Here is a 26,916-nt window from a genome sequence, read left to right as displayed (position 1 = left end):
GCCCCTTAGTGTGACTGTGTCCGGTATGTTTATGGATGCATGTGGGAGCGTGCCCCTTACAGTGTGACTGTGTCCGGTATGTTTATGGATGCATGTGGGAGCGTGCCCCTTACAGTGTGACTGTGTCCGGTATGTTTATGGATGCCTGTGGGGGCGTGCCCCTTACAGTGTGACGGTGTCTGATTGTCTCTAAGCTCTGCAAACACTGAGCCCATGACAGATGCCAGAGATAGAGCAAGGAGGAGTTTATGGGCGTACATATGGGGGAGGAATATAGGCCAGGAGGATGAATATGTATGAGGGGGCGGATCGAAGGAGGAGTGGAGGCTGTGCAGGATCCTTGAATATGTATGAGGGGGGCGGGTGCAGGGACATGATGTTAGACAGGAGAAATCAGCAGATGCCGCCCTGCACTGGGACCCTTAATGCAGTGCGGCAGGAAGTGAAGGAACAGATAAACAGATATGTAAACAATGTGTTCAGGGCTGTAGGAGCCATGCTCCAGTGTAAAAGATACCTCAAACCACCTTGGGAACATAGACTTGGCTACTAAAGGTGAGTAAGATGTTTTTAAAAAAATAAGTTTGATCCCGGACAACCCCTTTAAGTCCACTCTTGAGGCTGAGAGTAGTGGTTCTACTTTAGTATTGTTCAGTAAAGGTTCCTCACCATATCTGAAGGCGCTAGGTTCAGTCCCAGTGAGTGCAGGTCGTAGCACACTACTCAGTCCCATGTCAGATGGTCACATAATAGAATGAATGTTCATATTTCTTCAACAATATTCCCTCACGCGAGTGATCATTTCACTGATTGCCAGGTTGAGTTAGAGGCGTCCACTGGGAGATCATCAGTTGGTGTCCCAGATGGTAGCGGAATACGTCAAGATTAAAGCAGGTCCTTCCCCTCCTCAAGGGACTTGATGATATACACCTTGCCGTTTTTATGGAGTATCAACTTCAAGGGGTATCCCCATTTGTAAGGTATGTCATTGTCCCGGAGAGCTGTGGCGATAGGTTGTAACGCCCTGCGTTGACGGAAGGTGGTCTTTGATAGATCTGTAAACAGCTTGACATTGATATGGCGACGGCAGTGTCCTATGTTTCCTAGCGGTTGTCATTAACACTTCTTTTGTGTGATAGAAATGTATACAAGCAAGGGTGTCACGTGGAACACTTGGGCCCAAGTGGGATGGTATCGGTACCCTATAGGCTCTATCAATTATCATATCTGGGTTTGGTATATGCGGTAGGAGCACTTTTATGAGTCCTTTCAGGTATGGCTGTAAATCTTGAGAGGTAACTCCCTCCGGATCACCCCTGAATTTTATATTATTGCGTCTGGAGCGGTCCTCCATATCTGCTATCTTCAACTTAATTGCCTCCAGTTCATCACCCCTGTCATTGTGGGCATCTATAATAGAGTTCTGGGAGGTAGCAAAGTCAGCCATTTTATTTTCAACATTGAGGATTCTGTCTTCTGCTTCTTGCACTCTGGTCGTGAGTGGGTTAACCAACCCTGCGATATCAGCATGCAGGGAGCATTTTAAAGCCATGAGCATATTTTTCAGAGACTCCTCTGAGAGGGGCTGGTTAGATGTGGGATAATCTTGAAATGGGTCAGTTAATGTGACCACTGTGTTCTGTTTGCTAGTATTTGCACTAACCTGTGCCCTCTCCGGCGGTTCTATTCCAAGCCCCTGTTTCTGCGGGCTGCTGGATGGAGATTCCCATGGGGGCGCTGAGCCGGGCGCCATCTTGGACACGGAGGGCCGCTCTCATGGGGGACCTGACGTCCTCTGGCAAGGAGGGCATCGCGGCAGACATCGGCAAAAGTGCCCAGAGATCTGCTAGAGGTGAAGGAGACCTCGTTATTTGCAAAGGGCGACATGTCGGAGGCCGGTAGTGGTGAGGATGCTGTGCCGCTGATCTCGGTGCCATCTTTAATCTGCCCTCTTTCAAAGTAACCGTCCAGGTTACCACTTTGCAGTTTGGGCAGCGGCCATTTGGACTTTCCGATGTCGGCTGCGAGGGTGTCAGGCATATGTAGGGATCCGATAGTGCTGTATGATTCGCGCTAGAGCTGGGTAAGCGCAATTACAGTCGCCTCGGTGCCCAAGCTCACTTCTTCATCACACTCAGCGGCCCAGCCACACACCCCAAAACCCACTTTTTAAGGACCAGTTCAGTTCTGAAGTCACTTTGTGGGGCTTACATAGTGGATACCCCCATAAATGACCCCATTGTAGAAACTACACCCCTCAAGTTACTTAAAACTGATTTTCACTTTTTTGGCAGATTTTCCATTTTAATCCAATTTTTTCTTTAACACATCGAGGGTTAACAGCCAAACAAAACTCAATATTTATTACCTAGATTCTGCGGTTTACAGAAACACCCCACATGTGGTCATAAACTGCTGTACGGGCACACGGCAGGGCGCAGAAGAAAAGTAGCGCCACATGGTTTTTAGATGCCATGTCCCATTTGAAGCCCCCTGATGCACCCTTCCAGTAGAAACTCCCAAAAAGTGACCCCATTTTGGAAACTAGGGGATAAGGTGCCAGGTTTATTGGTACTATATTTGGGTACATATGATTTTTTGATCATTCATTATAACACTTTATGGAGCAAGGTGACCAAAAAATTGGTTCTTTTAGCACAGTTTTTATTTATTTATTTTTACAGCGTTCACCTGAGGGGTTCAGTGACATTTTTATAGAGCAGGCGATACCTAATATAATTTTTCTTATTTATTTAAGTTTTACACAATAATAGCATTTTTGAAAGCTATAGTTTTTTTATTGTTTAAATAATTTTCTAATGTAGGGGCTCATTTTTTGTGGGATGAGGTGACGGTTTTTATTGGTACCATTTTGTGGGACATACGCCTTTTTGCTCACTTGGTGTTGCACTGTTTGTGATGTAAGGTGACAAAAATGGCATTTTTTTTTTTACATAGTTTTCATATTTTTTTTTTACGGTGTTCACCCGAGGGGTTAGGTCATGTGATATTTTTATAGAGCTGGTTGTTACGGACGTGGCAATACCTAATATATATACTTTTTTTATTTATTTCACTTTAACACAATAATAGCATTTTGTAACCCAGAAAAATGATGTTTTAGTGTTTCCATGTTCTGAGAGCTATATTTTTTGAGCGATTTTATTATGTAGGGGCTCATTTTTTGTGGAATAAGGTGACTGTTTTATTGGTACCATTTTGTGGGACATACACCTTTTTGATCACTTGGTGTTGCACTTTTTGTGATATAAAGTGACAAAAATAGCTTTTTTTCACACATTATTTTTTTTTTTTTTTTATGGTGTTCATTGGACTGGGTGGATCATGTGATATATTTATAGAGCCGACCGTCACAGACGCGGCAATACCAAATATGTCTATTTTATTTATTTTTTCTATTTTTTTTTTTATTCCTTACTTGGGGAATTTATGTGAAACCTTTGTTTATTTTAACACTTTATTTTTATTTTTTTATTTTATATTTTCCGTCCCCCATAAGGTCTTGTATGACCTTATGGGGGACGGAAAGTGTAAAATAAAAAAATAAAAATAAAGTGTTAAAATAAAAAAAATAAAAAAAGGTTTCACATGTAAAAAAAAAACATTTAACTTCACTTTTTTTTCCACTATTGTTTTCTCCTGTAACTGGGGCAAACATAGTAGCCCCAGTTACAGGGGAAATACACCCCCCAGAGAGGCTGAGCGCTGTGTATACAGCTATCTAGAAGGCAGGGACACCTGGGCACTGTCCCTGCCTTTTCTAAGGGTTGCCCTGCTGTCACTGACAGCGGGCAACCCAATCTGCAGCTGCATGATTAGCGTGCAACTGCGATCTCTGAATAGACGTTCAGGAACGTCCATTCAGAGATATAGAACTACCTCCCGAACGTGGTTAACGAAGGAGATTGCGATCACACTCCCTACACTATCTGTCCCTTCCTAAGCGCAGCTCTCCCTGACTAATAATGAGCCGAACACGCGCCATCAGGTATATACAGTACAGACCAAAAGTTTGGACACACCTTCTCATTCAAAGAGTTTTCTTTATTTTCATGACTATGAAAGCATCAAAACTATGAATTAACACATGTGGAATTATATACATAACAAACAAGTGTGAAACAACTGAAAATATGTCATATTCTAGGTTCTTCAAAGTAGCCACCTTTTGCTTTGATTACTGCTTTGCACACTTTTGGCATTCTCTTGATGAGCTTCAAGAGGTAGTCCCCTGAAATGGTCTTCCAACAGTCTTGAAGGAGTTCCCAGAGATGCTTAGCACTTGTTGGCCCTTTTGCCTTCACTCTGCGGTCCAGCTCACCCCAAACCATCTCGATTGGGTTCAGGTCCGATGACTGTGGAGGCCAGGTCATCTGGCGCAGCACCCCATCACTCTCCTTCATGGTCAAATAGCCCTTACTTTCAAAGTTTTCCCAATTTTTCGGCTGACTGACTGACCTTAATTTCTTAAAGTAATGATGGCCACTCGTTTTTCTTTACTTAGCTGCTTTTTTCTTGCCATAATACAAATTCTAGCAGTCTATTCAGTAGGACTATCAGCTGTGTATCCACCTGACTTCTCCTCAATGCCACTGATTGTCCCAACCCCATTTATAACGCAAGAAATCCCACTTATTAAACCTGATAGGGCACACCTGTGAAGTGAAAACCATTTCAGGGGACTACCTCTTGAAGCTCATCAAGAGAATGCCAAGAGTGTGCAAAGCTGTAATCAAAGCAAAAGGTGGCTACTTTGAAGAACCTAGAATATGACATATTTTCAGTTGTTTCACACTTGTTTGTTATGAATATAATTCCACATGTGTTAATTCATAGTTTTGATGCCTTCAGTGTGAATCTACAATTTTCATAGTCATGAAAATAAAGAAAACTCTTTGAATGAGAAGGTGTGTCCAAACTTTTGGTCTGTACTGTATAGCACCCGATCACATGTAATGTCAGTAACCAACAAGGCTACGTCATTACATTGATGGCAGTACTTACCTGCACATTTATTGGCTGAATATCAGCCAAGAAACGTGCGGGAAGGGGACTTGAGCATGGGGCCCGAGCACATGCGGTACTCGGCCGAGTACCGCCATGTGCCGAGCATAGCGATGCTCGAGCCGAGCAGCAGTTTGGCCAAGCATGCTCGCTCAACACTAAACAATAGATTTACAGTAATTTGATATGAATGCATTTCTTGAAATTTGTTTGGGGTACAATGAATCGGTCAGAATATTTCACCTAAATCGAAAGTGCTCAGAATGCCCTGAACATTTGCAGATAACACTCTGAGGTCTTTTAAGACTAATTTTTTCCCTATATTGTCTTTCTCTCTTTTTTCATTTTGTTTTTATAAAAGTTTTATCTCTCACTTTTTCTTACAGTGGTGCTTAGAAGTTTTTGAACCCTTTAGAATTTTCTATATTAATTACTTGTAATTTATTTAATTTTTTTGAGAAAATAACAGTTTTACAAAAACAGCCATTATGAATCAGATAGACACATTCCGTAGGAGCGGTATCAACATCGGATCAGATGAGTAATGAGGTCTGTGAGAACAGAAAAAGTGTTTGGGAAGAAGCATAAAAACATAGGAATTAAATTATGTAATAGATCGTAGAAGACAGCTTCTTCTCCATAGGAATTCCTTAATTTTACCTACATCAGATTTTCACACAAGTCCTTAAACTAAATAAAGATCAAATCAAACAAAAAAAAGTTCAAAATATTAGACGTGATCCTTTATTTATTAAGGAGAATTATTCAATATCACATGTGTGAGTAGCAAATGTATATGAATCTTTGCTTTTTATCTAGTGTGAACCCATTGTGCAGCAATAACTGCAGCTAAACATTACTGGTAATTGTTGATCTGTCCTGCACATTGGCTTGGAGGTAAGGATGAGTGAACTTTGGTATTTTTCAGACAGCAGACAAACCTGCATCTTTTCAGGTTTGTTTCAGACGAATCCACTAAAAAGTATTTATATATTGTAAGTCAGGATTGCATGCACTCCCTGCCTCAGCTGTTATTGGTCAGACTAGATGGGCCAAATAGTTCTTATCTGCCGACACATTCTATGTTTCTATGTTTCTATGTTTTTACAAGGGTGCGTGCTATGGCACATGTTTCGCTGCGTCCCTTGGAGGACGATGAAGATAGACTACAGCGAATGAATGCTATTTATGATGCACCCAATAAATCCATCCAGGAGAATTTACAACTTACCATGTCAATGTCTTCACTTGAAAATCTTATGTCTAGAGAGCTCCGTACATGGTGGGATCTTACTTCCTTGAAAAAATATACGGACAAAGGAATGATCCCTAGAGGGCTCAGACTAAAGAAAAAACCTACCACCAAATATTCGGATACCTTTTTGAAGGAATGGGAAGTCATTTTGTCAGAGTGCTCTCTGAAACTGATGGACTTAATCATAACTAATGAGAGTCAAGCTCTTGTGGAATACAGGGCAAACATCAAAAAAACGCAAGAAACGTGTGCGTACACATCAATAATCCTGAATTCATTAACCTGGATAACAAGCTAAAAGATAATCTTCAAAAAATGGAGGACGATCTTACTAAATTCAAGCAAAGGAAATTTAACCGCGATCTGCTTGACTATCAGTCCGACCAGGTGTATACATGGATAGACTCTAAACAGAGCACACCTCGTTCAATTTAAAAAAGCTGCGCAACAAAAAGAAAAGAAGCAATCCGCAAAGGGTCTCCTTCAGTTCAACGGATTTGGATTCTGCCGATTCTGAACAGGATCTTATCTTGTCATCGACGCAGGCCGCACAAAGTCAGGAGACTGTTTCACACAAAGCGGTTTCAAAAAAACGGAGGGCGGGTCGAAAACATGGAAAACCGCCGGTATCCAACAAGATACAAAAAGGACAGGATGAACTGGAAGTAATTAATTTATCTGCCTCCATATTGTCAGCTGATGATATCAGTATACTCAAAGGAGGTTTAACCTTTTCTCCTACCTGTCAATTTGATCTGTACAGGACTCTTCTGGATGTCAACAGGCTGGCCCGCGCCCTCACTCTCCGTCGGCATTTTCAGGTGGGTGGTGATGATGTTTGTGCTGCGGAGGCTGGGAACGCTGATCACCCTGTTGTGTCCACAAGTGATCCCTTTGTCTGTGTCGGTACAAGTACTTTAAATAATAGACACAAGAGCTTTCATGAAATAATGCATGTGTGTGAACTTCAGGAGTCTAATACAGTTCTGGAGGATCTGGATTTATAAAACAGGTCCATGCATTTTCATACAAAGAATCAGGATTTTTATCCGAATCAGTCCAGATCTCCAGCACTGGATCGATACTAGGATTTGGTTGAACGTGATTTAGTTTTGCTGCATGATCAGACTAATCAGAATCCTGGGGGTTGTAACAATGTCACTAAAAAAGAAAAAAAGGCACTCCAGGATTTAAAAACAAGGGTGGATGTTGTAATCAAACAATCTGATAAGGGAGGGGGGGTTGTCGTGCTGGACAGTGGCCTATACAGGACCCTGATTGAATCCATGCTTAGTGACACTACAGTATATGTCAATCTTAGCGACAACCCCCTCCCCTCTTTCCAGAAGGAACTGAGGGACATCTTGGACTTAGGGACCCAACTAGGTTTCCTAACTAACAAGGAATCAGAATATATCTATATTGTATCCCCGGTTATCCCAGTGTTTCACGCACTTCCAAAAACACACAAAAATGTTTTTCCACCTCCCCTCAGGCCAATTGTAGCGGGCATTGGCTCCTTTTCCGAAAGAATGTCACAATGGGTTGATTCCATACTTCAGCCACTCATACCACTAATACCAGGTTATCTCAGGGACACTACGTCCGTCTTGCAAACCATTGAAAATATTGAATGGTCCTCAAACTATGTATGGATCACAGCGGACGTAGTGTCCTTGTATACCAATATTCCTCACGAATTGGCCATTAAATCTCTAACTTGGTTCCTACAGATATATGGGAACATTACTGCAGGTTTGCAGGAATATGTCCTGATGGTGGTGGACTTCCTCCTCAGGCGCAACTTCTTCATGTTCAACAATAAATTTAACCTTCAGATATCGGGGGTGTCGATGGGGGCCAAATTCTCTCCCTCCATTGCTAACATTTTTATGGCATGGTGGGAGAGGTGTTTTCTCTTCATCGACACCCACCCTTTTTGGCACCACATCAGGTGGTATAGCCGTTGCATCGATGACCTGATCCTGATTTGGATGGGCGATGTGGCGGCCATACCATCCTTTTGTGGTTACATCAATTCCTGTGTGGGCACACTTTTATTTAGTGTCCACCATGATACACTGGAGGTGGCCTTTTTGGATTTGCGCCTGAGGGGGGACCCCGCCACCAATCGGGTCTCCACCTGCACATATAGGAAACCCATGGCAGGTAATACAACATTATATGTGACATCCTGTCATCCAAAACATGTAATTGCAAACATACCCAGAGGGGAAATAATCCGTGCAAGAAGGAATTGCAGGAAGAAAAAAGCTTTATGGAGGAAGCTAGACACATCTCGCATAGATTGGGTAAAAGAGGCTATGGCGCAAAACTTGTAGAGGATGCTATAGCACAGGTCTCAACCATTGAAAGGGGATCCCTCCTTTATCCTAGACAGGAACATTCATTGCAAACGTAGGCTCCACTTTCTGATACAGGCATAAGTAGTAAAAATAAAAACAAAAATCATAATATCAAGGACAAGGGCAGAAGAAACAATCTGTTTGTGACACAATACAGTACAGAGTACCAACAAATATGTCATATTGTAAAAAAGTATTTTCCTGTCCTGTCTTATGATAGAGAAGGGACTGACATAGTTGCAGATGGGGTTAAATGCGCAGCTAGAAGGGCGCCCACAATTGCAAACTATGTCAGCCTCAGCCTATATCAAGAAGAGAAAAAATTGCAACCAGTGTGGCTTAGGACCAAGGGGAGTTACAGGTGTGGACACCACAGATGCATTTGCTGCACACATATGTTAATATCCAAAACTTTTTCTTCAACTGCAAACAAAAGAGTTTTCCCAATGACAGCGTATCTCAACTGCAATACAACCCACGCTGTTTATTTAATTACTTGCACAAAATGTAAATTGCAAGGGGGCGGAGCTTGACCGCGGACTGGATGGCAGCCTGAGAGAGCTCTCTCCTGCCGAGTACAAGCACTGGCATTAAAAACACCATTAATTCGCCAAAATTATGGGCAAAGTTGGCAGATATCAGCCAGGGGAAGATGAAGGAGCCGCTAGGTCGAAGATGAACCAGGCAGCGGTAACGAAACTCTTTGCAAAGAGGAATACGCAATCTCCCGCCTCACAAACTAAGATGGCGCCGGAACCTCCTGAGAAGAGAGAATCGGAGGAGGAACGCCGCTCTAGCAGTGAAGATGAACAGACCCCGGACGATACACTCACCGCGGCTGTGCTAAAAAGAACCCTGACCCAGGCACTGAGACCGGTAAGGGAAGATCTTGCTGATATTAAGACTGACTTACATGCTCTGGGCTTCAGAACGGAGGCCCTTGAGACGACATGTTCAGAGCTCACTGCACACGCCACAGGCCTAGCGACCAGAACAGAGCAATTGGAAGCTCATGTAAATACGGCGTACACATTAATAGAAGACCAGGAGAATAGAAGTCGCCGTAAAAATATCAGGTTTAAGGGGTTGCCTGAATCATGGGCTAATGAGGCACTTCCTAAGGTGGCAAAAGAAATATTTGTGGAGCTATTGGGGCCAGACCGAGGCCTAGGAATAGTGATAGAACGCATACATAGAGCCCTCCGCTCAAAACCAAAGCCCAGTGATCCACCGCGTGATGTAATTTGTGGACTACTCTCATTTGTGGACACAGCAGCGATACTGAGTTCGGCCAGAGAAAAGAGCCCTATCTCATATGAAGGAACCGAGATTTCTCTTTACCAGGATATCGCCCCTTCTACCCTCCAGAAGCGGCGGATGTTGCGGCCGTTATTGGAAAAATTACGGGCTAAACACCTACAATATGCCTGGCTGTTTCCATTTGGGATCTCCATAATGAAAAATGAGAAGAGAGTGATCATAAAAACGCCTGCTGATCTTGAGAACGCGTGGTCTATCCTGGGTATAGAACCCATAGAGATTCCATCATGGTCGCCGGCAGCAGATCTGATAAGGTTACCACTTTTACCTCAGCTAGAGGAATGGCACACATCTTCTCGCCCTAAACCCCAGAGAATGAAGAGATCAACATCTCACAACAAGTCGCCACATCGTTGACCCAAGGACTTACTATGCTATACCTTGCTATTTCTCTCACCCTGATTTGGCACCGGACGTTTCACAGACAGCTCGATCGGAGCTGAATCGGTTCCAGTTAACATAATGGAATAGACACTTCACCTTGTTTTGGAGAAGATCGTTTGAGGCAAAGTTCCAGATGACTGCTAGCTAGGCTTATTAATGCTGATTTATCCTCTCATTCTCCTTCTTTCCCCTTTCTTTTTCCCTATTCCCTCCCCTTCCTTCCTTTCTTATTTCTCCTCCTTGGTCTTCACCTAGACGCTGGACGGCAAGACATGGAAAAAGGACTCTATTCTGGTCTGATATTTAATAATACATAAGTATAATGAATGCCCCGTATTACTAAGCTGGTAAATATGTCTGTTTGTAAGGAAGTTTTGTACACCCCTCTTTCCAACCCTTCCCTCCCCCTTTCTTTACTTTACTCTTAATTATAGACAGTTGAGAGGTAGCTGTAAGCTATAAGACTCAGGAATAGTTGTAAGAAATAAGGGTCTGTGAACATAAAGTAACACAGCTAGATAGCTCAGAAGAGATCTCATCTTATTGTCTTATACAGCTGCAGGTTAATGTCTTAGCTTAGTGTGTACCACAGAAATTCTATTACTCTCTTATGTTATATATTATATTATTTTTACCTCATATGTAGATGACTTATCTATAGCTTTACCTAAATGCCTAATGATAGGTTTTAGCAGCAGTATCTAAACTGATACTCTACTAGTTTTCAGTTACCAGATAGACCAAATACAAAGAGTTTACCTCTCCACCCCCTTCTTCTTTCCACCCCCTCCCTTCTTTCCCATGTGTTTTTCTAGCTAAATAAGCTTATACTTATATTACTGGATGTTGTTGGTACCATATGCCATAATCAGGGGTTACATCAGTTGGCGAGTTGCCCTTTTTGATTAACATAATGTTAGTGCTTGTACACCACAGGTCAAGAATTGTTCTTAACTTGAACACCTGTTCTCTCCACCCTGAGTTTTTACCTCACACAAAAACTCATTTACTTGCTTCAAAGTTTGAGGCTCATATTATACTTCACCCCTCACGCCAGATCTCCCTTTTTGGCTTATAGCCTTATTGGTTTTCATACTTGGGTACTGAGTGAGGTGAAGTTTGTTCACACGCTACTATTTTTATTGTTTTGTTTTTACCTCCCTTCCCCTTCCCATTTCTACTCCTGCACCCTCCCTGCAAGGTTGGTGGTAAAGTCAAGGTATGAGTGAAATCAAGTGTGTAACCTTTAACGTAAGGGGCCTAAATACCCCTAACAAGCGGCATCACGTACTGGATATGCTCAAGAAACTTAAAGCTTCTATTCTCTTTTTACAAGAGACTCATTTTAAAAAAGATAAAATTCCCAAGTTACCCTCTAAATATTACACAAACTGGTGCCACTCCTGTCACACCACTTCGGCTTCTAAAGGTGTGTCGATAGCAGTACACAAATCAGTTCCTATAAAAATTATGAAACAGCACACAGACTTAGAGGGTAGAATGCTGTTTTTGAGAGTGCAAATTTATAATACAAAACTTACTTTAGCAAATTTATATGCGCCTAATCACGGTCAAGTTCCTTGGCTTCTTGACGCATTAGATAAACTTAAAGTATTTGCAGATGGACCTATAATTTTGGGTGGGGACTTGAATGTAACTTTAAATCCGTTATTGGATTCCTCTACAAATAAGTCGAGCGCTTCCCATCATGCTTTGGCTAGATTACGCTCTAAACTTTCTGAACTTTTTCTTTCAGACATTTGGCGGCTGCAGAATCCCTCCGCTCGGGACTATTCCTACTTTTCTTCAGTACACAACTCGCATCAAAGACTGGACTACCTAATGGTCCATGCTTCTCTATTGCCATGGGTAACGACCACAGGTATTTCGAGCATAACACTCTCAGACCATGCACCAGTCCATTTTTCCCTCACATTGTCAGATGTTATTCCCGCAACTTGGAGATGGCGCTTGAATGAGCAAATTTTAGAAAATACTAATGCATTCTTAGATATACAGTCGCAACTTAAGTTCTTTTTCGAAATAAACAAAAATTCAGGACCAAAGAGTCCAATAATATGGGAATCTCATAAAGCTTTTGTCAGAGGGCTATTTATTTCATGGGGCTCTAAGTTAAAAAAGGAAAGGCAAAAAGTCACAGATGATCTGTTAGAACAAATTTCAATATTAGAGAAAGAACATAAAAATAGCAGTCTAAGGGAAACGCAAGAGAAACTGAGAATCTTGAGAGAAAAGCTCCTCACTCATTTGCAAAATAAATCGGCCAAAGCTTACTTGCATTTTAGACACAAATTATATGCACACGGAAATAAAGGGGGGAAGCTTATGACGGCACTGCTTAAAAAAGAGAAAGCTAAGCAACACATCCATAAAATTAAGGATCATACGGGGAAAGCAACTTCATCTCTCCCAGAGATGGCTGCAGCGTTCCAAAAATATTATTTAGAATTATACAATATAGACAAAACTAACACTACATATAGTGACAGACAGAAGAAAAGCCTAATAGATAACTTCTTACAAGGTATTTCCTTACCGAAATTAGACCAAGCAATGACAAACTCCCTTCTTACTCCTATAACACAGAAGGAAGTTTCTGTGGTCCTCGCCTCCTTCCCCCCGGGAAAAAGCCCAGGGCCGGATGGTCTGCCTTTGCTCTATTACAAAAAATTGCAAGATGTAATCATGCCTCATCTTGTGGATCTCTGCTCTTCATTATTTGAGGGTACACCACTACCTAGACAAACTCAAGAAGCTCATATTACCCTTATAGCAAAAGAGGGAAAAAAAATCTAGAAGAATGTGGGAGCTATAGACCTATCTCACTTCTAAATTTAGACTTAAAAATATGGGCTAAGCTTTTATCCTTAAGAATAAAGAAACTTTTACCTCATTTGATAGGTGAGGAACAGTCAGGTTTTGTCCCGGGGAGGGAGGGGAGGACCAACACGATTAAGCTTCTTACCGCAATTCACCAGGCACATGCAGAAAATAGATCATTGGTCCTTCTCGGAGTAGATGCCGAGAAGGCCTTTGATAGGGTGAGTTGGATTTTTATGCGCTCCACTCTCATAAAGTTTGGTTTCCCAGAAAGCTTCATAGAAGCTATATTTTCGCTATATTCTCAACCTTCAGCTTCTCTGCTGGTAAATGATTATTTATCATCTCCCTTTGAGATAGCGAATGGCACCAGGCAGGGTTGCCCTCTCTCTCCAACTTTGTTTGTTCTGGTTATGGAGACATTGCTTCAGAGGGTAAGACAACACCCGCACATTAAAGGATTCCCTACTCCTGAAGGTGAATTAAAGACATTAGCTTTTGCAGATGATCTACTATTTTTGTTGCCCGAACCGGAGGTTGGGTTGCCCTGCCTGGTGGATCTGTTTGAGGCTTTTGGAGTAATCTCAAATTTCAAAGTGAACGTTACAAAATCGGAACTGTTAAATATTTCCCTCACTAAACAAAAATATAATAAAGTTAAAAATATCTCCCCCTTCATATGGGCCTCCTCTTCACTTAAATACTTAGGGGTGCACATTCCTTCGGCTATTCACAAAATATATGACATAAACTTTCACCCGCTCCTTACTGAAATTCAAAAAATACTCTCAGAATATGACCTACCTCTAATCTCATGGTTCGGTAGGAAAAATGTCATCCAAACGTATATACTCCCCAAGATCCTATATAAAATGCAAATGTTACCGATTGCTTTACCACAAACATTTTTCACCAAATTAAGAACACTGTTCTCGAGTTACATATGGAAACAGAAACGTCCCAGACTGGCACATGAACTTCTGGTTAAAACTAGAGAGAAGGGAGGTATAGGCTTACCAGATATGCATACACTATATAAAGCAATTCAATTGAGAAGATGGATTAGTTTAGCTGGCTTCTCTGACCAGCAGAATATGTTCAGATGGTCAAAGAGAGCTTACAAAGGTGACTTACTGAGAGATCTGTGGATTCCAGCCAAAACAGGTAGGAAGTTTGACCCATCAGATAATAACTTACTTTTCAAAGGTGCTGTAGTAACCTGGACTTCTTTGTCACCTTCTCTAGCCCCTAAGATTTCACCGTTATTACCTTCCAGCTTAATACCTGTGGTCGTTGGTAGGGAATCTTTGACCTTTAAACCCATGTGGGAGCAGCTGGGACATGTGACAGTCTCAAAACTATTCCCGAGCGGAGGGATTCCAGACCTCACAGAGTTAGGGGAGCTACTTCCAAACTTTGTTCTCACTTTTTTGCATGCTTCACACTTTAACAGATGTTGTGAGATCTTTCTACAAAACAACTACCCCTTCAGAGAACTTACTGAGTTTGAAAGGAACCTTTATTCTGTGAGACCGGAGTTTGGTAAGCTTTCTAGGATGATATCTGTAGTGAGGGAAACCAAAAGTTTGCTTGATCCTGGGTATATTGCGTCCTGGGAAAAGGAACTAGGTCTATCCTTTTCTGAAAATGATAAGCGTCAAATACTCCAGAAGTCACATGGCCATTCTAGATGTGTACGTTTACAAGAAACACATTACAAGATTTTAGCTCGATGGTATAAAACGCCTGAGTTTCTGTATGCTCACTGTTTATCTCCATCAAACTTATGCTGGAGGTGTAACTCTCAGGTTGGTACGCATGCATATATATGGTGGGAGTGTGTGCTCATACGCCCCTTTTGGTCTGAGATTGAAGGTAAATTAAAAGACATCTTGGGCATAAAGCTAACATTGACCCCGACCCTGGTTTTACTTAGGCTCCCTTTATCAGACAGAAGTCAACAGCCCTTAGTTTTAATTAACCATTTTCTTGCAGCAGCCAAATCTCTAATCCCCTTGAAATGGTTAAGTATTACTCCTCCTTCTGTTAGTGAATGGATTGAAAAAGTACATCAAATATGCAGATTTGAAGAGATGTCCAGTAGGTCATGTCGCACACATCATAAGTTTCTCAAAATTTGGGATGCTTGGCTGAATTCTTCATATTGTGGAGAAACACGACCAACTGTCCCGCCTAATGCATGAGCTCAGCGTGTAGAAATAATCTGATGAAACACACTTACCACCCACCTCCTCCCATACCACCTCTCCTTCCCCCCCCCCCCCCCTCTCTTACATTATATTTTTATTTTTATACTTGTTATACTATGCATATTCTACATTAAGGGTACATCAACTTCTTATCTAGTTGATAGATATAAATAAAGTTGATGCTCGATAAGATGTCATCAGAATATGCAATCTATAGTTGATGTAAAACTACTCATACATTGTACTGAGATTGTGTCATGTAAACTATTGTTACTTGGATCCCGTTTGGGAATGTTTGTAATCTGTCATGACATTGTTAAATGGCTTTCTTTAGCTATTCAAATTAATAAAAACACAGATGATAAAAAAAAAATGTAAATTGCAATACGTGGGTTGTACTATTAATGCAATAAAATCCAGGATACGCAAACACATCTCTGATGTGCCCCACCATGGCAATCGCAATGTATCTGCAGCTAGTCTGCATTTTGCTGTTTGCCATGGTGGGGACACATCAGATATGGTAGTACAAGGCATAGAAAAAGTATTTTTGCCTAAACGTGGAGGAGATTATAGAAGAAAATTATTAAATAGAGAGTCTTTCTGGATACTTTCATTGAACACGCGCCAACCTGAGGGGCTTAACAAACGCTTAGATCTGATCCTGCAGCAATAATTTAAATATCAATAATTCAGTGCAATAAATCCCTCCCTCCTCCTTTTCCTGGGAACACTATAGGAGCATAATTTCTGCTGATCTGACTTCCATTACACTCCACCATATTCTATCAAATAACTGTTATGTATCCAGCATACACCTTATGCGTATCCTTCTTATATATATATATTTATATTCTTTTGCATAGTCATTATATATATATTTTACTATGTATATGTATGGTTCAATGCTTTTTTTTTTTTCATTTATTTTTCATGAGAAGAGTTAACTGAAGGTGTGGCACCTTTTCTTGGGGGCGATTATAGGCCTGTGGAGACAAGTTTCCCTCCTCTTTTAATTTTCTCTGAAGAGTAGCAACATGGGGGTCTCAAAACAACTCTCAAATGACCTGAAGACAAAGATTGTTCCCCATCATGGTTTAGGGGAAGGATACAGAAAGCTGTCTCAGAGATTTCAGCTGTCTGTTTCCACAGTTAGGAACATATTGAGGAAATGGAAGACCACGGGCTCAGTTCCAGTTAGGCTCGAAGTGGCAGACCAAGAAAAATCTCGGATAGACAGAAGCGACGAATGGTGAGAACAGTCAGAGTCAACCCACAGACCAGCACCAAAGGCCTACAACATCATCTTGCTGCAGATGGAGTCACTGTGCATCGTTCAACCATTCGGCGCACTTTACACAAGGAGATGCTGTATGCGAGTGATGCAGAGGAAGCCTTTTCTCCACTTGAGGTGGGCTAAAGCACATTTGGACAAGCCAGCTTCATTTTGGAATATGGTGCTGTGGACTGAGGAAACTAAAATTTAGTTATTTGGCCATAACAAGGGGCGTTATGCATGGAGGAAAAACAACACAGCATTCCAAGATAAACACCTGCTACCTACAGTAAAATATGGTGGTGGTTCCATCATGCTGTGGGGCTGTGTGGCCAGTGCAGGGACTGGGAATCTGGTCAAAGTTGAGGGACGCATGGATTCCACTCAGTATCAGCAGATTCTGGAGACCAATGTCCAGGAATCAGTGACAAAGCTGAAGCTGCGCCGGGGCTGGATCTTTCAACAAGACAACGACCCTAAACACTGCTCAAAATCCACTAAGGCATTTATGCAGAGGAACAAGTACAACGTTCTGGAATGGCCATCTCAGTCCCCAGACCTGAATAAAACTGAAAGTCTGTGGTGTGACTTAAAGAGAGCTGTCCATGCTCGGAAGCCATCAAACCTGAATGAACTAAAGATGTTTTGTAAAGAGGAATGGTCCAATATACCTTCAACCAGAATCCAGACTCTCATTGGAACCTACAGGAAGCGTTTAGAGGCTGTAATTTCTGCAAAAGGAGTTTCTACTAAAAATTTATTTCATTTCTTTTTTGTGGTGCCCAAATGTATGCACCTGCTAATTTTGTTTAAACAATTATAGCACACTTTCTGTAAATCCAATAAACTTCATTTCACTTCTCAAATATCACTGTGTGTCTCCTATATGATATATTTAACTGACATTTTTTATCGTAACAACCAATGATTTATACAGGAAAATCATGATGATTAACAAGGTTGCCTTAACTTTTGCATCCCACTGTAGGTGATCAGTAAACCAATAAACACTAGGGCAACTACTTTCCTGTGAGTGATAATGTGAAATTGAGCATCAGGCCTCAATTGCCCATCTTCATTTCTGTGGCCTTTAGGGAGCTGATGGCATGTGCTCAGCCTCGTTGGAAGATATCTCGCTGGCATTATATCTTCTAAAAAGCCATACTTGCCTTGTACTCTCAAGTGGCAGAAAATGTGGGCCGCTCCTTGCAATTGTCACTGTGTGGCATGGTGCATGCCAGAGTATGCCCGCAACTCTGAGGTATTACAAACTTGACTGTGGACATATATATAATCTGAGCAATATTTACCAACAGTGAACCCTATTACCATTTACCCATTTATCTGTATGCGGTGAGAAGGAGGAGGGTAGCATGGCACAGACAGGAACTATAGTAGATTCTGTAAGGAAGGAAGCAGAGTACCAGTAACAATATGATGCCACCAACAGTATCGGGAGTTCTACTTACATCAGGCTGCACCTGTCTTAAGGAGGTGGTAAGGAGCGCATGGCGCTCTTCCGCTCGTTATCTGCTACACACAACAAATATGCTCCATAAATACAGCATAACACATACCGCAATACTACATGCAGTTTGAACTTATATTTGGTTTTTAGGCCAGAAACATTAAAATTAAGACAAGCTATTTTATATATATCGCCTGGCGGCATACAAGGTGAATGAACTTACGTTATTAACTTGCCACTTATCGGTATATTGAATTTAACTAAAACATTCCATGGTGGACATCTATATAATCCTCTTAGGAAGCAACTTTGACCGCATAGGCCCTGCAATTTTTACTTCTACAGATGTAGCCAAGCTAAACTTGATGGCTAACATGTAAACAATAGCAAGAAAATGTTAATTGACTTTTTCAGTGGATAGGCCTCCATGTGGCTGCACCCAGAGGTGTAACTAGGCTTTTCTGCACCCAGTACAAGTATTCATATTTGGCTAAGCCACTCCTCTAACTCCGTCCATTGCATAACTAAACTCACCTAGTCCCAGCTAATAAAATCTATCATAGGGTACATAGCGGTAGCAATACTGCTTGCAATAAACAAAAGACCTAACTGGTTCTACCACTCCCAGGTTGTCGCTGGTGTTGGTGTGATGTCCTCTGGTTCTGGAACAAGGTCTCTGTGGTGATAAAGCAAAAAGAATAATCACATAAAGAAGGGATGGTAACTGTACCTGGTAAATACCTACGAGGGGGTGCTGTGCTGACCTGGAAGACAGAGTCATCCCAATGTATAAAAGGGTAATCTAGGGCATTTCCCCTTAGTGCTACCACACAGTACTAATGACCACATTGTGCCCCCTCACAGTAGTTATGCCCACGTTGTGCTTCCCTTACTGCATACATGTCCACAATGTGCCCCCCACAATGTGCCCCCTCACAGTAGTTATGCCTATATTGTGGCCCCTTCACGATAGTTATGTCCTCCTTGTGGCCCCTCACTGTAGTTATGCCCACTTTTGTGATCATCACAGTAGCTATGTCCTCCTATTGACCACACATTGTAGTTATGACCATCTTTGTGCCTGTCACAGTAGTTATGCCCATATTTATTTATGCCCATATTTATGCCCCTTCCCAGTAGTTATACCCACCTTTGTGCCCCTTCACAGTAGTTATGCCCACCTTTGTGTCCCTTCTCAGAAGTTATGCTCACCTTTGTGCCCCTTCCCATTAGTGATGCCTTCCTTTGTGCACCTTTCCATTAGTTATGCCCACCTTTGTGCCCCTTCACAATAGTTATGCTCGCATTTGTGCCCCTTCACAGTAGTTATGTCCTCCTTGTGGCCCCTCACTGTAGTTATGCCCACCTTTGTGCCCTTCACAGTAGTTATGCCCAACTTTGCACCCTTCACAGTAGTTATGCCCATCTTTGTGCTCCTTCACAGTAGTTATGTCCACCTTTGTGCTCCTCACAGTAGTTATGCCCACTAGAGATGACCGAAGCGACTTCGGATTCTGCTCTGATGAGCCAAAGTCCATTATTCATGAAGTTGCACGCAACTTCGTTGAGTAACTTCTGTAATTGATTGAACAGTGAAAAACCTTAGAACCAAACTCGGCTTCGGTTTCAATGTACAACTCCGAACAGAAGCCAAGTTTGGTTCCAAGTTTTGAAGTGGTTTTTCACTGTAATAATCAATTACCGAAGTCTTGCGCAACTTTGTGAATAACTTACTTCGGCTCATCGGAGCCCAGACATTCTAATACTGTACAGAGACGAATCTCTGTACATTATTATAGCAATTTTTTTTAGCGAAGCAGCTTCGGATTTCTAATGCCCACCTTTGTGCCCCTTCACAGTAGTTATACCCACCTTTGTGCCTGTCACAGTAGATATGCCCATCTTTGTGCCCCCTCACAGAAGTTATGTCCACCTCTGTGCCCCTCACTGTAATTATGCCCACTTTTGTGCCCCCTCACAGTAGTTATGCCCAGATATGTACCCCCTCACTGTTGTCATAGCCAGATATGTGCCCCCTTAGTGTAGTTATGCCCACTTTTGTGCCCCTTTACAGAGTTATGTCTTCCTTGTGGCCCCAAGCGCCCTCTCCAGCTACATGAAATAAAAATAAAAAAGACAAATACTTCCCTGCTTCCCTGACGACGCACTCCCATTACGCTGCTGGCTGTGCATGATTTCGGGGCTTTCATTGCTCCCCCTATGATGTGCGGGGAGAGAGCCAGCAGAACAGTTAAACAGGGAGTAGACAGCTCCCTGGTTCACTTTGCAAGCAAACAGCTCAGCAATGAAAATAACTGCCAGGCGGGTGCGCCTTCCTCAGCCCCCCTCCCCCCCTCACAACACTCTTGGCTGCACCCTCCTACATCTTCACCTTCATCTCTGTCTACCATCCTACCTGTGATCTCTGCTATTCAAATCATTTAAGATTAACATCCACCATAATATGAAGCTCTGCCTCTCATCTCTGAGACTTCTCTTGAGCTGCACCAGTTCTCTGTTATGTCCTGCCTCTAACAATTACAGTAGGTTAATTCCCAACATCCACAGTTTTAGGCTCCCCTATAAACATACAGTTGCAAGAAAAAGTATGTGAACCCTTTGGAATTATATGGATTTCTGCACAAATTGGTCATAAAATGTGATCTGATCTTCATCTAAGTCACAACAATAGACAATCACAGTCTGCTTAAACTAATAACACACAAAGAATTAAATGTTACCATGTTTTTATTGAACACACCATGTAAACATTCACATTGCAGGTGGAAAAAGTATGTGAATCCCTAGAATAATGACATCTCCAAGAGCTAATTGGAGTGAGGTGTCAGCCAACTGGAGTCCAATCAATGAGATGAGATTGGAGGTGTTGGTTACAGCTGCCCTGCCCTATAGAAAACACACACCAGTTCTGGGTTTGCTTTTCACAAGAAGCTTTGCCTGATGTGAATGATGCCTCGCACAAAAGATCTCTCAGAAGACCTACGATTAAGAATTGTTGACTTGCATAAAGCTGGAAAGGGTTATAAAAGTATCTCCAAAAGCCTTGCTGTTCATCAGTCCACGGTAAGACAAATTGTCTATAAATGAAGAAAGTTCAGCACTGCTGCTACTCTCCCTAGGAGTGGCCGTCCTGTAAAGATGACTGCAAGAGCACAGCGCAGACTGCTCAATGAGGTGAAGAAGAATCCTAGAGTGTCAGCTAAAGACTTACAGAAGTCTCTGACATATGCTAACATCCCTGTTAGCGAATCTACGATACGTAAAACACTAAACAAGAATGGATTTCATGGGAGGGTACCACAGAGAAAGCCACTGCTGTCCAAAAAAAACATTGCTGCACGTTTACAGTTTGCACAAGAGCACCTGGATGTTCCACAGCAGTACTGGCAAAGTATTCTGGGGACAGATGAAACCAAAGTTGAGTTGTTTGGAAGAAACACCCAACACTATGTGTGGAGAAAAAGAGGCACAGCACACCAACATCAAAACCTCATCCCAAATGTGAAGTATGGTGGTGGGGGCATCATGGTTTGGGGCTGCTTTGCTGCGTCAGGGCCTGGACGGATTTTTATCATCGAAGGAAAAATGAATTCCCAAGTTTATCAAGACATTTTGCAGGAGAACTTAAGGCCATCTGTCTACCAGCTGAAGCTCAACAGAAGATGGTTGTTGCAACAGGACAACGACCCAAAGCATAGAAGTAAATCAACAACAGACTGGCTTAAACAGAAGAAAATATGCCTTCTGGAGTGGCCCAGTCAGAGTCCTGACCGCAACCCGATTGAGATGCTGTGGCATGACCTCAAGAAATCCATTCACACCAGACATCCCAAGAATATTGCTGAACTGAAACAGTTCTGTAAAGAGGAATGGTTAAGAATTACTCCTGACCGTTGTGCACGTCTGATCTGCAACTATAGGAAACGTTTGGTTGAAGTTATTGCTGCCAAAGGAGGTTCAACCAGTTATTAAATCCAAGGGTTCACATACTTTTTCCACCTGCACTGTGAATGTTTACATGGTGTGTTCAATAAAAACATGGTAACATTTAATTCTTTGTGTGTTATTAGTTTAAGCAGACTGTGATTGTCTATTGTTGTGACTCAGATGAAGATCAGATCAGATCAGATCACAATTTGTGCAGAAATCCATATCATTCCAGAGGGTTCACATACTTTTTCTTGCAACTGTATCTTTTTATGTTGGCCTATGACATTCCCTATTCAAACTCTGCTACATTCACCCCCCCCCCCTCAAACTCATCCTTCAGAGCCTGAACCATAAGTTATCAGGATCCACCACACCCCATGCTCTCAGAAGCACTACAAGTATTGTATTGGCTGGTGAAAGGCTTATGCAGCTTTATATCTACCCAGTCGATTCTTCTGTGGGTTTCTGGGAAAATACTGTATATGTGCATATACATTGGCCGGCTGTCAGAAGGGCTCAGAAATTTCCCTGTATGGTCTATTGCTAATCCACCCCTGCGTATGTATATATATATATATATATATATATACACACAGTATATAGTACAGAAACCCAGAGTATCATGCTAGTGTCTTTTTTCTTCTCTCTTTCACTCAAAAATTCAGGTTTGTTAAAAATCCAAACTTTTGAGGGAAATTTGGGATGAATTCCTAATCAGTAGATAAAATTTTCACATCTCTAATCTATGCCCCTATTGTGTTAGGATGGGCCAAAACAAGCACTTTTTACCTTCTGTGTTACTCTTATCTACTATTTTATTTGTACATGAACGCTCTGTCTATAAATAATAATCATCTTTTTTTCTATAGCGTCAACATATTCCGCTTTACAATCAGGAAGTTCATGTACAAGCATAGTCAGAAATAGCATAGCAACCAGCAAGGTCATAATTAAAGCAAGAGGAGTGAGGGCCCTGTAGTGTTCACAAGAGCTTACAATCTTTCATTAGATGGGGTTACACAAAAGGTACTGTAAAAAGTGCTTGTTTTGTACAATAGGCCGCTTTCAACAAAATAGGGGAGTAGACATAAGGCTGCATTAGCCGTACCAGCTGATATCTGTAGTGCTTCTGAGAGCATGGGATGTGTATATTTAAGGATGGATTGGGTTCAGAAGAATGATGATGAAGGAGGAGGTGAAAGGAGCAGAGTTAGATTAGGGTATGTCATGGGCTAGTTTAAAAAGATGTGTTTTTAGGGAGTGTCTGAAACTGTGAATGTTGAAAATTAACCTAATTGCTTGGGGTAGGGCATTCCAGCAAATTGGTGCAACTTAAGAGAATTTTTGAATATGGGAGTGTGAGGTTCATTTCATATTATAGTAGATGTTGGCCAGGTAGAGCACAGGTATAGTGGTAGCAAAGATAAGGGAAGAGACATAGGTAAGTGGAGCACTGTCGAGAGCTTAGTGGGTGAGAATGAGAAGTTAAATTGAATCCTATACTGTATGGGCAACCAGTACGATGATTGGCACAGGCCGGAGTCATCCGAGTAGCTGTTAGATACATAGATAGATAGATAATAGATAGATAATAGATAATAGATAGATGATAGATAGATAGATAGATAGATAGATAGATAGATAGATAGATAGATAATGATAGATAGATAGATAGATAGAATAGATAGATAGATAGATAGTGATAGATGATAGATAGATAGATAGATAGATAGATAGATAGATAGATAGATAGATAGATAGATAGATAGATAGATAGATGAGCCTAGCTGCTGCATTTAGGGTAGATTGAAGAAGGGAAAGTTTAGTTACAGTAATGGAGACGGAATGGATCAGGGTCACAATAAGAGTTTTTGTGCTTCCACAGATTCTAGAGATGTTTGAGGTGCAGCAGCCTGAGAGGGTGCAAGAGATTGAATATAAGCTGTAAAGTAAAGATCAATGCCAAACATAACATTGAGACAGCAGGCACGCTGCCTAGGCATTATGGTGGTGCCACACAATGAGATGGAGATATGAGATTTAGGTAGGTTAGTAGATGGAGAAAACACAAGAAGTTCAGTGTTTGAAAGATTCTGTTTCGAATAGAGAGAGGGACATGATGTTAGAGACAGCGGACAGATAGTCAGTGGAGAACATGATGTTAGAGAGGCGGACAGACAGTCCATTGGTGTTCATTAGTACAGCATGGGTGATGTCACAGGAAGAAGTATATACTGTAGATGGATGTCATTGGCACAGAGATGGTACTGAAAACCAAATCTGCTGATACCTGTGGACTGAGCTCTGAGGAACCCCAACAGCAAGAGGGAGAGGAGAAGAGGAAGACCCAGTGAATGATACAGAAAAAGCTGTGGAATATGTTGCCGCTAAATGATGATGATGATTCCATAAGATACAATTCTAATTTTTTTTTTGATAAATGCATCTAGAAATGAAGATTTTATGTATTAATATAGAAATGATTGCTGTGTCTGGAGTGTTGTTTGCTTCCATCTGGAGACAAGGGACCCTTCTCACAGGGGAAATTACATCCTCACTTATCACTTAATACTATCTCTTAACCTTATAAAAGACCCATACATGTATAGAAAGAAGGGAAGAAGGCTCACAAAATGACATGTAGGGTAATGATTTTACCGATTTCACTATCTGCACTCACAGGTAGGACATGTTAGGATTCACTGTCTGGCTGCCATGTTTTATTCATACAAACACTATTAATATGATCCAAATATTTTATTACTGGAGCCGAAATTTTTCTTGTATTCTATTTATTTTGCTGTCTTTCGTGCTATAATTTTTGCCTTCAAGTAGAGAAGTAATTTTTTTTGGCCTTTTAACTGCATGCCAACAGACAGATTTCTTTTACAATTTTTCCTAGACGTTGTTTGTGTAGATTATTGTTTTTGTTCCTTTTTATGTCATTATTTTGGGGGACAAAGATCATTCATTTCAGTTGTTTTTGGTGTCTGTTTTAGGTCTGTCTGATTTTTGTGCCTCTGACAAATTTCTGAAATGGTGCATCTTAAATAATCTATTTGGTGTGTAGTTTACACCTATATGTGCAATAGTACACCAAGGGGTTCCTGCTGTAAACTGCAAATCTGTTTGAGCCATACATGTAAATGAGCTATAATCCAGATCTAGGGTTGAGCAAAGTTCTGTTTTAGAAGTTCGCGTTCGGGTTCAATTACTGCAGAATTGCGTTATGGATCCTGTGACCATGGACCATAAGTTATGGTCAATGTTCATGGGATCTATAATGCAATTCTGCAGTAACCAGAAACTCAAACCCAAACTTCTAAAACAGAAGTTCGCTCATCTCATCCCTATCATGTCTAATCTCACTTTTAGCTCCTTAACATAAACACATACTTTGAAAAGTAGCAGAGAACACCAAATGTTGCAAAAATTGACCAAATATCACAGAAAACTCTGCAATTGCCATGACTTCCAACTTTTTTAAGTCACAATGTTTGCCTTAATGTATAATGTATATGACCTTTTATACCACCATGCAAAAAAAAAAAAAAAAAATCCTCTTTTGTTTTCTTTTATTTGAATTCTTTGGCATTGATGTTATGATTAGAGATGAATGTCCCAAAACTCGTTTCAGGCCCAATTCACTTGAATCGGTCATCCAAGTCAATTAGATCTGAATAAACTGAGGTACGAGCTAACAGGTTTTAAATCAGGTAGCTACAGTACTGTAGAAAAACAAATCAATACTTTTCAATGCCAACAAAGCAAGAAAAACCTATAATGGAGTCCAAAACCTCCTTAAATTATGAAATATTAAATCCCTACTAGATCATGTCACGAGATGAAAATAAACTATTAGCTCTACACTGATAATCCTACTGCCATACACTTCTCAACTATATTCAACTTTTCTGACTTTCATACCAGAATTGCCATAACCTACATAGGAAAAGAAACCATTGAGCGCCAAGTCCTCTTTGCTTTTGATTCTTGGTATATAACCTCCTTCTTTGGTGGAAAACTCCATATGATGTAGCCTTATACTAATCAAGTAAATCTGACCTAGCAGGTGTTGGGAGCAGTGGTTTTGTTGTCAGCCATCCAGACACAGATGGCATCTTCGTTACGTACCCATTGTGTCTGCCTAGACCATTTCGAGTTGCTTAGCAGAAGGAAATTTGGTGTCACAATGACCATTACATATCCTGCTGTTGACAGCCATCCACTATTGCCTTTATTTGCAGTCATAAGCATGAAAACTGGACTGCTGCGGAGTGGAACTGTATCATCTTAGTGATGAATCTGTTGGCTGGTGAAGATGATGCAGAGAATAATCAGACATATATGGATGGCTGTAGTTTACTAGGATTCATTTGTATTGAAGAGACTTACAGCAGAGAGCATGGGTGCTCACGTTAGCACAGGAGATATGGAAGAACAACAACCATAGAAAACAGGAAAATGCTATAACAGATAGTCAACACATAGAACACTATGATGGTGGTCAAACTCAATACTTCAAATACATAGACATACAGGGAAATAAACCAAGCAATGTATAACACTGCATGAAACAATGTTCAGTCTCCAACAGAATCCAGGTTCTATTTGGGATCCCACAATGGTTATGTTTGAGTATGAAGGTCTCGTGGTGAGTGCTTCAATACTGTGTTTGCCGTGGAGTGACACACTACCCCAACTGCTGGTGTGATGATCTGGAAGACATCACGAATGGCAGTTGGTCTCCCCTAGTAGTGATGCAAGGGACACTAACAGCTCAGTGATATGTGCAGGACATCCAGCAACCACATATGTTC

The 26,916-nt window shown here is 41.3% G+C and overlaps 1 long non-coding RNA gene across 1 annotated transcript; it reads left to right on the top strand.

Annotated features, from left to right (window-relative positions):
* Positions 1 to 436: 436 nt before the first annotated feature.
* LOC120997110 lies at positions 437 to 24,558 on the top strand. Its single transcript, XR_005778090.1, has 4 exons — positions 437 to 555; positions 4,010 to 4,018; positions 17,254 to 17,256; positions 24,547 to 24,558. It is a non-coding gene; the product is annotated as an uncharacterized LOC120997110 (long non-coding RNA).
* The last annotated feature ends 2,358 nt before the right edge of the window (positions 24,559 to 26,916 follow it).

Source organism: Bufo bufo, chromosome 4, assembly GCF_905171765.1.
Source record: "Bufo bufo chromosome 4, aBufBuf1.1, whole genome shotgun sequence".
In the NCBI taxonomy this organism is placed as follows: Eukaryota; Metazoa; Chordata; class Amphibia; order Anura; family Bufonidae; genus Bufo; species Bufo bufo.
The sequence above is the reverse complement of the archived record's forward strand: the minus strand, read 5'-3'. Positions and strand labels throughout refer to the sequence as shown.